This window comes from Lathyrus oleraceus, chromosome 7, assembly GCF_024323335.1.
Source record: "Lathyrus oleraceus cultivar Zhongwan6 chromosome 7, CAAS_Psat_ZW6_1.0, whole genome shotgun sequence".
Taxonomy (NCBI): Eukaryota; Viridiplantae; Streptophyta; class Magnoliopsida; order Fabales; family Fabaceae; genus Lathyrus; species Lathyrus oleraceus.
Window position 1 is genome coordinate 498,404,650 of NC_066585.1, and position 11,273 is coordinate 498,415,922.

Consider the following 11,273-nt stretch of genomic DNA (forward strand, 5'->3'; position numbering starts at 1 on the left):
AGTACTTCAAAATATTCTCTAGCTGGTTGTTTCCTTGTGTAGCCACAACATGATTAAGTGTAGAAAACCAAGGGGAATTTTTGGTGCTTGAGGCTTTAGTTGATTTTAGTTGTTACTCTATGAGAAATTTAGATGATTACACCATCCAAGGTTGTATGTGTTGCTGTAGTTGTTGTTATATTTGTTGTTGCCCACATAATTCACAGAAACTGGCTTAGCTGAATATTCTTCAAATAAGTGGCTCTCCCATAATAAACACATGCAACAAAACTGGTATCAGTTACAACCTTGACTAGCTCAGTAGTTGGCGCGTCAAAACTCGTCATCATGTTCCTCATTATTTGGTGTATTTGGGCCACTTGGGCAGCTAAGTCAGTGGTCTTAGTGACTTCATGAACACCGGTTTGCTTCTTTAGAATAACTATAATGGTTGGTCTAGTAATTGGCCATTGATAAGTATTGGCAGTAATGCTTTCAGTAAATTTGTAGCCTTCTTCATAGGACTTAGCTAACAATTCTCCACCTGAAGATGCATCCAACATGTTTCTTGATGATGGTACCAAACCGTTGTAAAATGTTTCCAATTGAATACAGACTGGGATCCCATGGTGTGAACACTTCCTTAACAATTCTTTGAATCTTTCCCATGCATCAAACAAATACTTATCATCTCCTTGCCTAAATGAAGTGATTTCGTTCCTCATCTTTGCATTCTTGATAGAAGGAAAATACTTAGCTATAAACTTTTCAGCTAAGCATTCTATTCGGCTATGAAACTCGACTCTAAGGATTTTAGCCAGCTTTTAGCTCTATCCCTTGAAAAATATGGGAACAACCTTAATCTGTAAGTGTTATCAGTAATCCTAGGATTTTTGAAGTTACTAAAAACTTCGAAAAATTTCCTCAAGTGTAAATCTAGATCTTAATTAGTAGCTATAAAGTATTGGCCAATAGTTGTAGCATATGGAACATCATAGGCTTGAATTTAAACTGTGCCACCATGATATCTAGTTGTATGATTATCGTATTCATGGCATTAGGATCAAACACAACAAAATCCCTTATGTTTCTTACTCTATCATTGGAAATGCTAGTAATGTCATTTTCTGAAATGACTCATTCTGGTTTCAGTTGTAACTCTTCAAAGATTCCTTTAAAGGGATCTTCAAAGTGTTCTCAAAATTTCCTAACAAAAGTGTATGAGGAGAGCTTCCTAGTAAGTGACCGGTAGCATGAAATCTCCTTAGTAATCTGAGTATTCTTTCTGGTCAAAGATCTCCTTTGTTTACTAGAGTCGGCAACATGTGCATGCAATATACTGATGACTTATCGGCAAGTGTATCGACCATATCTCAGTAATAAGAATATCTCGATCCCACAGGGACTGTGTAAGACCCCAATTTTGACCCTAAGATCCCTCATGCAATTTCATCATAAGCATTAGCATTGGGATCATACCTTGGCATCCTCCTTACCCCTATTTCATTGGGTTTGTTTTCAGAGAGGTCACCAAGCACTATGTGATTGCATCATACTTATATGTCATCATTTACTAACCAAAATACAAAAGTATGTCTTTGCATTTGCCTAACTCCTTTGTAGGTAGGACATGATCTCCATTGATTTATCAAGTTCATATCTAGGGTTTGAGACCCTCATGACAAAGAGCACAACCATGAATTGATCCAAGAATGGTTATGAGCATCATATATAAGTTCCATTTATTCCTACATGGTATATTGATCAAGTGTTCTTCAAGAGTTTGGGAGTGATTTGCCTTGGAAACCCTAGTTTGACTGAGTATCTTAAGTAACTTATCCAACAAGCTATCTCACCAATTAATCAAATTTCTCAAATTACACTTCAAAATTCATCATCTTATGTATATATGATCTAACATGAGCCAAGAAAGTCAAAATAATTGAAGGTTACCAAGTTGGTTGATGGTGGTTGGCCAGATGAATTCATCTAATCAAAATTGGGTCCCCCTAGACCCTATCTCCTACAATTTTCACCATATGAAAAAGATTCTAAGAGCAAAGTTACTCTAAATGACATTCCAAACAACGTTCATGTTGATACCTATAGCTAGGTTTTCTTGGAAAATCATTTTCTATGTTGAAACATTATAGGTCATTTTGTCTAAACCCTAATTTGAAAGTCAACTTCCCAAGGCCATAACTTGCTCAATATTTATAAGATGAAAGACTTCCAAGTTGCAATATCAAATTCCGAATGTCTACTTCAACTTTGATGTTTGGAGTGAGAGCAAATTCAACTTTTATGAGCATGTGACATGAGGTTACATTATAGGTCATTTTTGACCTATGCCATTTAACAAGTGATTTTTCCAAACTTCTGAAATGCATAACTCTATCATTCCCAATTTAAATGACATGAAATTGATGACAATTTTAAAGGTATTTGAAAGAGCTACAACTTTGATGAAGACACGTTTCTCATTTGAAGCTCACATAAAAAGTTAAGCAAGGTGGAATATTGAGACATATGGCTTGACACTTAGAAAAAGTTTCAACATGTTGAAATTTCCAAACTTTCACCTCAAAATTCTCCATGTTCCAAGCTCCAAATGGAAAAGTGTTTAACATGGAAGTTGTTCCTCTTGATCTAACCTTTCCAACAAGTCCAATTTCATCCATTTTGGATAAGCTTTGCAAGGGATGCACATGGCTGGAACATTGCATCATCATTTGGCAAAAATCAAACTTCAAGCTTCCATGTACAATTGCCTAGCACTCCAATTTGATTTCAGACTTGTTCACACTCAATTATGGATCAAATGGAATGATCTCATGGGCCTGTACACGCCCATGCACACATGCATCACTCATTGCCAATTTTGGAAACTCAATTGTAAGGTGCAAATATCATGTGATTCAGCTATAAATAGAGCACCATATGCTCAGAATTGAGGACTCCTTCGCGCTAGCTTTGATCCCAAACATCAAACCCTTCTATTAGATTTCTTCCTGTAGCAAGAAATGATCTCCCCAAAAGAATGGAAGTGTCTTCGTCAACACAAAAATCCATGATTATATAGTCAACATGGAATGCAAACTTGTCAACCCTCACTAGCACATCTTCAATCTTCCCTTAAGGGTAACAAATGCTTTTGTTAGCCAATTGAAGAGTGATAGATGCTGGCATGTAGATACTATACCTAGCTTCTTGAATATAGATATGGCATGAGGTTTATACTTACTCTAAGATCACACAATGCTCTTCTACCAAAAGAATCTCCTATGTTGCATGGTATGGTGAAACTTCAAGGACCTTTCAACATAGAAGGTAGTTTTCCTTGAACAAATTGACTACATTCTTGACAGAATTCTACAGTAGCAAATTCTCCCACTCTTTTCCTCTTTGTCAAAACATCCTTCATGAACTTAAAATAATTTGGAATTTGTTGAATTACTTTAATTAAAGGTATATTGATGTGAAGTTGCTTCAAGATTCCATGAATTTTCTAAATTGTTACTCTATCATAGCCTTTATAATTCTTCGGGAATGAGGTGGTGGTGGTCTCTCTTGCACAAATCTGGGTGTTGTGCTGACTTCTAGCGTATCATTTGTCAGTTCCGATGTTGCAGGTCTCGTACATGAAGTCATCTGATTAGGCTGCTTGGCTGGCTGCCATTCTGTTTATTCTTTAACCGAAGGATTTATTGTAGGTGTTACTTGCTTTTCTCCTGATGTGTTAGAAGACTTTAGATATTTCCTTAGTTGGTCAATGTTCTATTGACTTAGTCCTTCATACTCCTTACCACTTCACAATGAAATGACTTTGCATGTTTCAATGCTCTTAGTACTAGAAGTAGATGTTGGTGTTTTAGTAGAACTTGAGAGTGCTCCCACGGGTCTTGAACTTAGTGCAAAAGCTATTTGCCCGACTTGGTTTTGCAAGTTTTTAATGCTTACACCTTGAGCTTGAAACTAGTTCTTGGTTTCTTGTATAGAGTACTTCAAAATATTCTCCAGCTGGTTGTTTCCTTGTGTAGCCACAACATGATTAAGTGTAGAAAACCAAGGGGAATTTTTGGTGCTTGAGGCTTTAGTTGATTTTGGTTGTTACTCTATGAGAAATTTAGATGATTACACCATCCAAGGTTGTATGTGTTGCTGTAGTTGTTGTTGTATTTGTTGTTGCCCACATAATTTACAGAAACTGGATTAGCTGAATATTCTTCAAATAAGTGGCTCTCCCATAATAAACACATGCAACAACACTGGTATCAATTACAACCTTGACTAGCTCAGTAGTTGGCGCGTCAAAACTCGTCATCATGTTCCTCATCATTTGGTGTACTTGGGACACTTGGGCAACTAAGTCAGTGGTCTTAGTGACTTCATGAACACCGGTTTGCTTCTTTAGAATAACTATAATGGTTGGTCTAGTAACTGGCCATTGATAACTATTGTCAGTAATGCTTTCCGTAAATTTATAGCCTTCTTCACAGGACTTAGATAATAATTCTCCACCTGAAGATGCATCCAACATGTTTCTTAATGACGGTACCAAACCGTTGTAAAATGTTTCCAATTGAATACAAACTGGGATCCCATGGTGTGAAAACTTCCTTAACAATTCTGTGAATCTTTCCCATGCATCAAACAAATACTTATCATCTCCTTGCCTAAATGAAGTGATTTCGTTCCTCATCTTTGCATTCTTGATAGAAGGAAAATACTTAGCTATAAACTTTTCAGCTAAGCATTCCATGCGGCTATGAAACTCGACTCTAAGGATTTTAGCCAGCTTTTAGCTCTATCCCTTGAAAAATATGGGAACAACCTTAATCTGTAAGTGTTATCAGTAATCCTAGGATTTCTGAAGTTACTAAAAACTTCCAGAAATTTCCTCAAGTGTAAATCTAGATCTTAATTAGTAGCTACAAAGTATTGGCCAATATTTGTAGCATATGGAACATCATAGGCTTGAATTTAAACTGTGCCACCATGATATCTAGTTGTACGATTATCGTATTCATGGCATTGGGATCAAACACAACAAAATCCCTTATGTTTCTTACTCTATCATTGGAAATGCTAGTAATGTCATTTTCTGAAATGACTCCTTCTGGTTTCAGTTGTAACTCTTCAAAGATTCGTTTAAAGGGATCTTCAAAGTGTTCTCAAAATTTCCTAACAAAAGTGTATGAGGAGAGCTTCCTAGTAAGTGACCGGTATCATGAAGTCTCCTTAGTAATCTGAGTATTCTTTCTGGTCAAATATCTCCTCTGTATACTAGAGTCGGCAACATGGGCATGCAACATACTGATGACTTATCGGCAAGTGTATCGACCATATCGCAGTAATAAAAATATCTCGATTCCACAGGGACTGTGTAAGACCCCAATTTTGACCCTAAGATCCCTCATGAAATTTCATCATAAGCATTAAAATTGGGATCATACCTTGGCATCCTCCTTACCCCTCTTTCATTGGGTTTATTTTGGGAGAGGTCATCAAGCACTATGTGATTGTATTATACTTATATGTCATCATTTACTAACCATATTACAAAAATATGTCTTTAGATTTGCCTAACTCCTTTGTAGGTAGGGCATGATCTCCATTGATCTATCAAGTTCATATCTAGGGTTGAAGACCCTTAGGACAAAGAGCACAACCATGAATTTATCTAAGAATGGTTATGAGCATCATATATGAGTTCCATTGATTCCTACATGGTAAATTGATCAAGTGTTCTTCAAGAGTTTGGAAGTGATTTGCCTTGGAAACCCTAGTTTGACTGAGTATCTTAAGTAACTTCTCCAACAAGCTATCTCACCAATTGATCAAATTTCTCAAGGTACACTTCAAAATTCATCATATTATGCATATATGATCTACCATGAGCTGAGAAAGTTAAAATAATTGAAGATTAGCAAGTCTGTTGATGGTGGTTGGCCAAATGAATTCATCTAATCAAAATTGGGCCCCCTAGACCCTATCTCCTACAATTTTCACCATATGAAAATGATTCCAAGAGCAAAGTTACTCTAAATGCCATTCCAAACAACTTTCATGTTGATACCTATAGCTAGTTTTGCATGGAAAATCATTTTCTATGTTGAAACATTATAGGTCATTTTGTCTAAACCCTAATTTGAAAGTCAACTTCCCAAGGACATAACTTGCTTAATATTTATGAGATGAAAGATTTCCAAGTTGCACAATCAAATTCCGGATTTCAACTTTGATGTTTGGAGTGAGAGCAAATTCAACTTTTATGAGCATGTGATATGAGGTTACATTATAGGTCATTTTTGACCAATGCCATTGAACAAGTGATTTTTCCAAACTTCAAAAATGCATAACTCTATCATTCCCAATCCAAATGACATGAAATTGGTGACCATTTTGAAGGTATTTGAAAGAGATAAAACTTTGATGAAGACACGTTTCTCATTTGAAGCTCACATAAAAAGTTAAGCAAGGTGGAATATTGAGACATATGGCTTGACACTCACTTAGAAACATTTTCAACATGTTGAAATTTACAAACTTCCACCTAAAAATTCTCCATGTTTCAAGATCCAAATGAAAAAGTGTTGAACATAGAAGTTGTTCCTCTTGATCTAACCTTTCCAAAAAGTCCATTTTCATCCATTTTGGACAAGATTTACAAGGGTTGCGCATGGCTGGAACATTGCATCATCATTTGGCAAAAATCAAACTTCAAGCTTCCATGTACAATTGCCTAGCACTCCAATATGATTTCAGACTTATTCACACTCAATTATGGCTTAAATGGAATGATCTCACGGGCCTGTACACGCCCATGCACACATGCATCACTCATTGCCATTTTTGGAAACTCAATTGTAAGGTGCAAATATCATGTGATTCAGCTATAAATAGAGCACCATATGCTCAGAATTGAGGACTCCTTCGTGCCGGCTTTGATCCCAAACACCAAACCCTTCTATTAGATTTCTTCCTGTAGCAAGAAATGATCTCCCAAAAGAATGGAAGTGTCTTCGTCAACACAAAAATCCATGATTATATAGTCAACATGGAATGCAAACTTGTCAACCCTCACTAGCACATCTTTGATCTTCCCTTAAGGGTAACAAATGCTTTTGTTAGCCAATTGAAGTGTGATAGATGCTGGCATGTAGATCTTATACCTAGCTTCTTGAATATAGATATGGTATGAGGTTTATACTTACTCTAAGATCACACAATGCTCTTCTACAAAAAGAATCTCCTATGTTGCATGGTATAGTGAAACTTCAAGGACCTTTCAACATAGAAGGTAGTTTTCCTTGAACAAATTGACTACATTCTTGACATAATTCTACAGTAGAAAATTCTCCCACTCTTTTCCTCTTTGTCAAAACATCCTTCATGAACTTAAAATAATTTGGAATTTGTTGAATTACTTTAATTAAAGGTATATTGATGTGAAGTTGCTTCAAGATTCCATGAATTTTCTAAATTGTTACTCTATCATAGCCTTTATAATTCTTCGGGAAAGAGGTGGTGGTGGTCTCTCTTGCACAAATCTGGGTGTTGTGCTGACTTCTAGCGTATCATTTGTCAGTTCCGATGTTGCAGGTCTCGTGCCCGAAGTCATCTGATTAGGCTGCTTGGCTAGCTGCCATTCTGTTTGTTCTTTAACCAAAGGATTTATTGTAGGTGTTACTTGCTTTTCTCCTGATGTGTTAGAAGACTTTAGATATTTCCTTAGTTGGTCAATGTTCTGTTGACTTAGTCCTTGATACTCCTTACCACTTCACAATGAAATGACTTTGCATGTTTCAATGCTCTTAGTACTAGAAGTAGATGTTGGTGTTTCAGTAGAACTTGAGAGTGCTCCCACGGGTCTTGAACTTAGTGCAAAAGCTATTTTCTCGACTTGGTTTTGCAAGTTTTTAATGCTTACACCTTGAGCTTGAAACTAGTTCTTGGTTTCTTGTATAGAGGACTTCAAAATATTCTCCAGTAGGTTGTTTCCTTGTGTAGCCACAACATGATTAAGTGTAGAAAACCAAGAGGAATTTTTGGTGCTTGAGGCTTTAGTTGATTTTGGTTGTTACTCTATGAGAAATTTAGATGATTACACCATCCAAGGTTGTATGTGTTGCTATAGTTGTTGTTGTATTTGTTGTTGTCCACATAATTCACAGAAACTGGATTAGCTGAATATTATTCAAATAAGTGGCTCTTTAGAATAACTATAATGGTTGGTCAGTAGTTGGCGCGTCAAAACTCGTCATCATGTTCCTCATCATTTGGTGTACTTGGGACACTTGGGCAACTAAGTCAGTGGTCTTAGTGACTTCATGAACACCAGTTTGCTTCTTTAGAATAACTATAGAGGTTGGTCGAGTAACTGGCCATTGATAAGTATTGGCAGTAATGCTTTCAGTAAATTTGTAGCCTTCTTCATAGGACTTAGATAACAATTCTCCACCTGAAGATGCACCCAACATGTTTCTTGATGACGGTACCAAACCGTTGTAAAATGTTTCCAATTGAATACAGACTGGGATCCCATGGTGTGAACACTTCCTTAACAATTCTTTGAATCTTTCCCATGCATCAAACAAATACTTATCATCTCCTTGCCTAAATGAAGTGATTTCCTTCCTCATCTTTGCATTCTTGACAGAAGGAAAATACTTAGCTATAAATTTTTCAGCTAAGCATTCCATGCGGCAATGAAACTCGACTCTAAGGATTTTAGCCAACTTTTAGCTCTATCCCTTGAAGAATATGGGAACAACCTTAATCTGTAAGTGTTATCAATAATCCTAGGATTTTTGAAGTTACTAAAAAATTCCAGAAATTTCTCAAGTGTAAATTTAGATCTTAATTAGTAGCTACAAAGTATTGGCCAATAGTTGTAGCATATGGAACATCATAGGCTTGAATTTAAACTGTGTCACCATGATATCTAGTTGTACGATTATCGTATTCATGGCATTAGGATCAAACACAACAAAATGCCTTATGTTTCTTACTCTATCATTGGAAATGCTAGTAATGTCATTTTCTGAAATGACTCCTTCTGGTTTCAGTTGTAACTCTTCGAAGATTCCTTTAAAGGGATCTTCAAAGTGTTCTCAAAATTTCCTAACAAAAGTGTATGAGGAGAGCTTCCTAGTAAGTGACCGGTAGCATGAAATCTCCTTAGTAATCTCAGTATTCTTTTAGGTCAAAGATCTCCTCTGTATACTAGAGTCGGCAACATGTGCATGCAGCATACTAATGACTTATCGGCAAGTGTATCGACCATATCACAGTAATAAAAATATCTCGATTCCACAGGGACTGTGTAAGACCCAATTTTGACCCTAAGATCCCTCATGCAATTTCATCATAAGCATTAGCATTGGGATCATACCTTGGCATCCTCCTTACCCCTATTTCATTGGGTTTGTTTTCAGAGAGGTCACCAAGCACTATGTGATTGTGTCATACTTATATTTCATCATTTACTAACCAAAATACAAAAATATGTCTTTGCATTTGCCTAACTCCTTTGTAGGTAGGGCATGATCTCCATTGATCTATCAAGTTCATATCTAGGGTTGGAGACCCTCATGACAAAGAGCACAACCATGAATTGATCCAATAATGGTTATGATCATAATATATGAGTTCCATTGATTCCTACATGGTATATTGATCAAGTGTTCTTCAAGAGTTTGGAAGTGATTTTCCTTGGAAACCCTAGTTTGATTGGGTATCTTAAGTAACTTCCCCAACAAGCTATCTCACCAATTGATCAAATTTCTCTAATGACACTTCAAAATTCATCATCTTATACATATAAGATCTACCATGAGCCAAGAAAGTCAAAATAATTGAAGGTTAGCAAGTTGGTTGATGGTGGTTGGCCAGATGAATTCATCTAATCAAAATTGGGCCCCCCTAGACCCTATCTCCTACAATTTTCACCATATGAAAATGATTCCAAGAGAAAAGTTACTCTAAATGACATTCCAAACAACTTTCATGTTGATACCTATATCTAGGTTTTCTTGGAAAATCATTTTCTATGTTGATACATTATAGGTCATTTTGTCTAAACCCTAATTTGAAAGTCAACTTCCCAAGGCCATAACTTGCTCAATATTTATGAGATGAAAGATTTACAAGTTGCACAATCAAATTTCGGATGTATACTTCAACTTTTATGTTTGGAGTGAGAGCAAATTACAATCTTTATGAGCATGTGATATGAGGTTACATTATAGGTCATTTTTGACCTATGCCATTGAACAAGTGATTTTTCCAAACTTCAAAAATGCATAACTGTATCATTCCAAATGACATAAAATTGGTGACCATTTTTAAGGTATTTGAAAGAGCTACAACTTTTATGAATACACTTTTCTCATTTGAAGCTCACATAAAAAGTTAAGCAAGGTGGAATATTGCGACATATGGCTTGACACTTAGAAAAATTTTCAACATGTTGAAATTTCCAAACTTCCACCTCAAAATTCTCCATGTTCCAAGCTCCAAATTGTCGCATTACGCGAAAAACCGGCGGGAAAACGAAACAAAAGAGCCGCCACCGTGCGTTATTTATCCCAAAAGAGGGAAAGGAAACGCTCGAAGTAAACCTGGGAAAGACATGGTCTCGCGGCCAGAGAGAGATGGGATCGGGAGTCGGTTATGCGAAGGGAAGGTATTAGCACCCCTACGCATCCGTCGTACTCGACGGGATCCACACACAAAAGAAAGGATAAAGTTGCTAGAAACTGCTCAAACTGCACTCAAGGCTGGAAGGAAACACAGGAAAACAAGAGAAACATGACTCGGCAGGATATCACATCCTGGGCCTACGTAGTCTGTCAAGCACAGACATCAGAGTCGACGTAGTTCGGGCCAAGGGGAATGTGCTCGCTAGGATGTCGCATCCTATGCATACGTATCTTCTGAACAAGTATCTTCAAATTCAACCCGGGGATCCGAAATAAACAGAACCCGCTGATAGATATGACGGACAAAACTCCAGCATCAGAGATAGATACCCATAAGTCCATCTGAACCAAAGTCACCATCAGTATCACTGGCAGAAACTGTATCTGTAAAGATCAAACCCTCCCCTCACAGGTGAATTCTAGCAAGGTCATCCTAAGGCGGATAATGGTCTCGACAATCGGGCAAAGATACTCAACGGGTTTGCCCTTTCGGGTGTGCCGTTGTAGCTCTCTTGAGATCGTCTAAACCAAAGATCCGGGAAAGAACGGTCACCGAAGTCAATAGCTCAGATGAGATAACCCAACCTA

General features: G+C 37.0%; 2 non-coding genes across 2 annotated transcripts; both read left to right on the forward strand.

The window, feature by feature from the left end:
• Positions 1–600: 600 nt before the first annotated feature.
• Positions 601–707, forward strand: LOC127109352 (small nucleolar RNA R71). The gene has a single exon (XR_007796662.1). It is a non-coding gene; the product is annotated as a small nucleolar RNA R71 (small nucleolar RNA).
• Positions 708–8,520: 7,813 nt separating this feature from the next.
• On the forward strand, positions 8,521–8,627 carry LOC127109393 (small nucleolar RNA R71). Its single transcript, XR_007796692.1, has one exon. It is a non-coding gene; the product is annotated as a small nucleolar RNA R71 (small nucleolar RNA).
• The last annotated feature ends 2,646 nt before the right edge of the window (positions 8,628–11,273 follow it).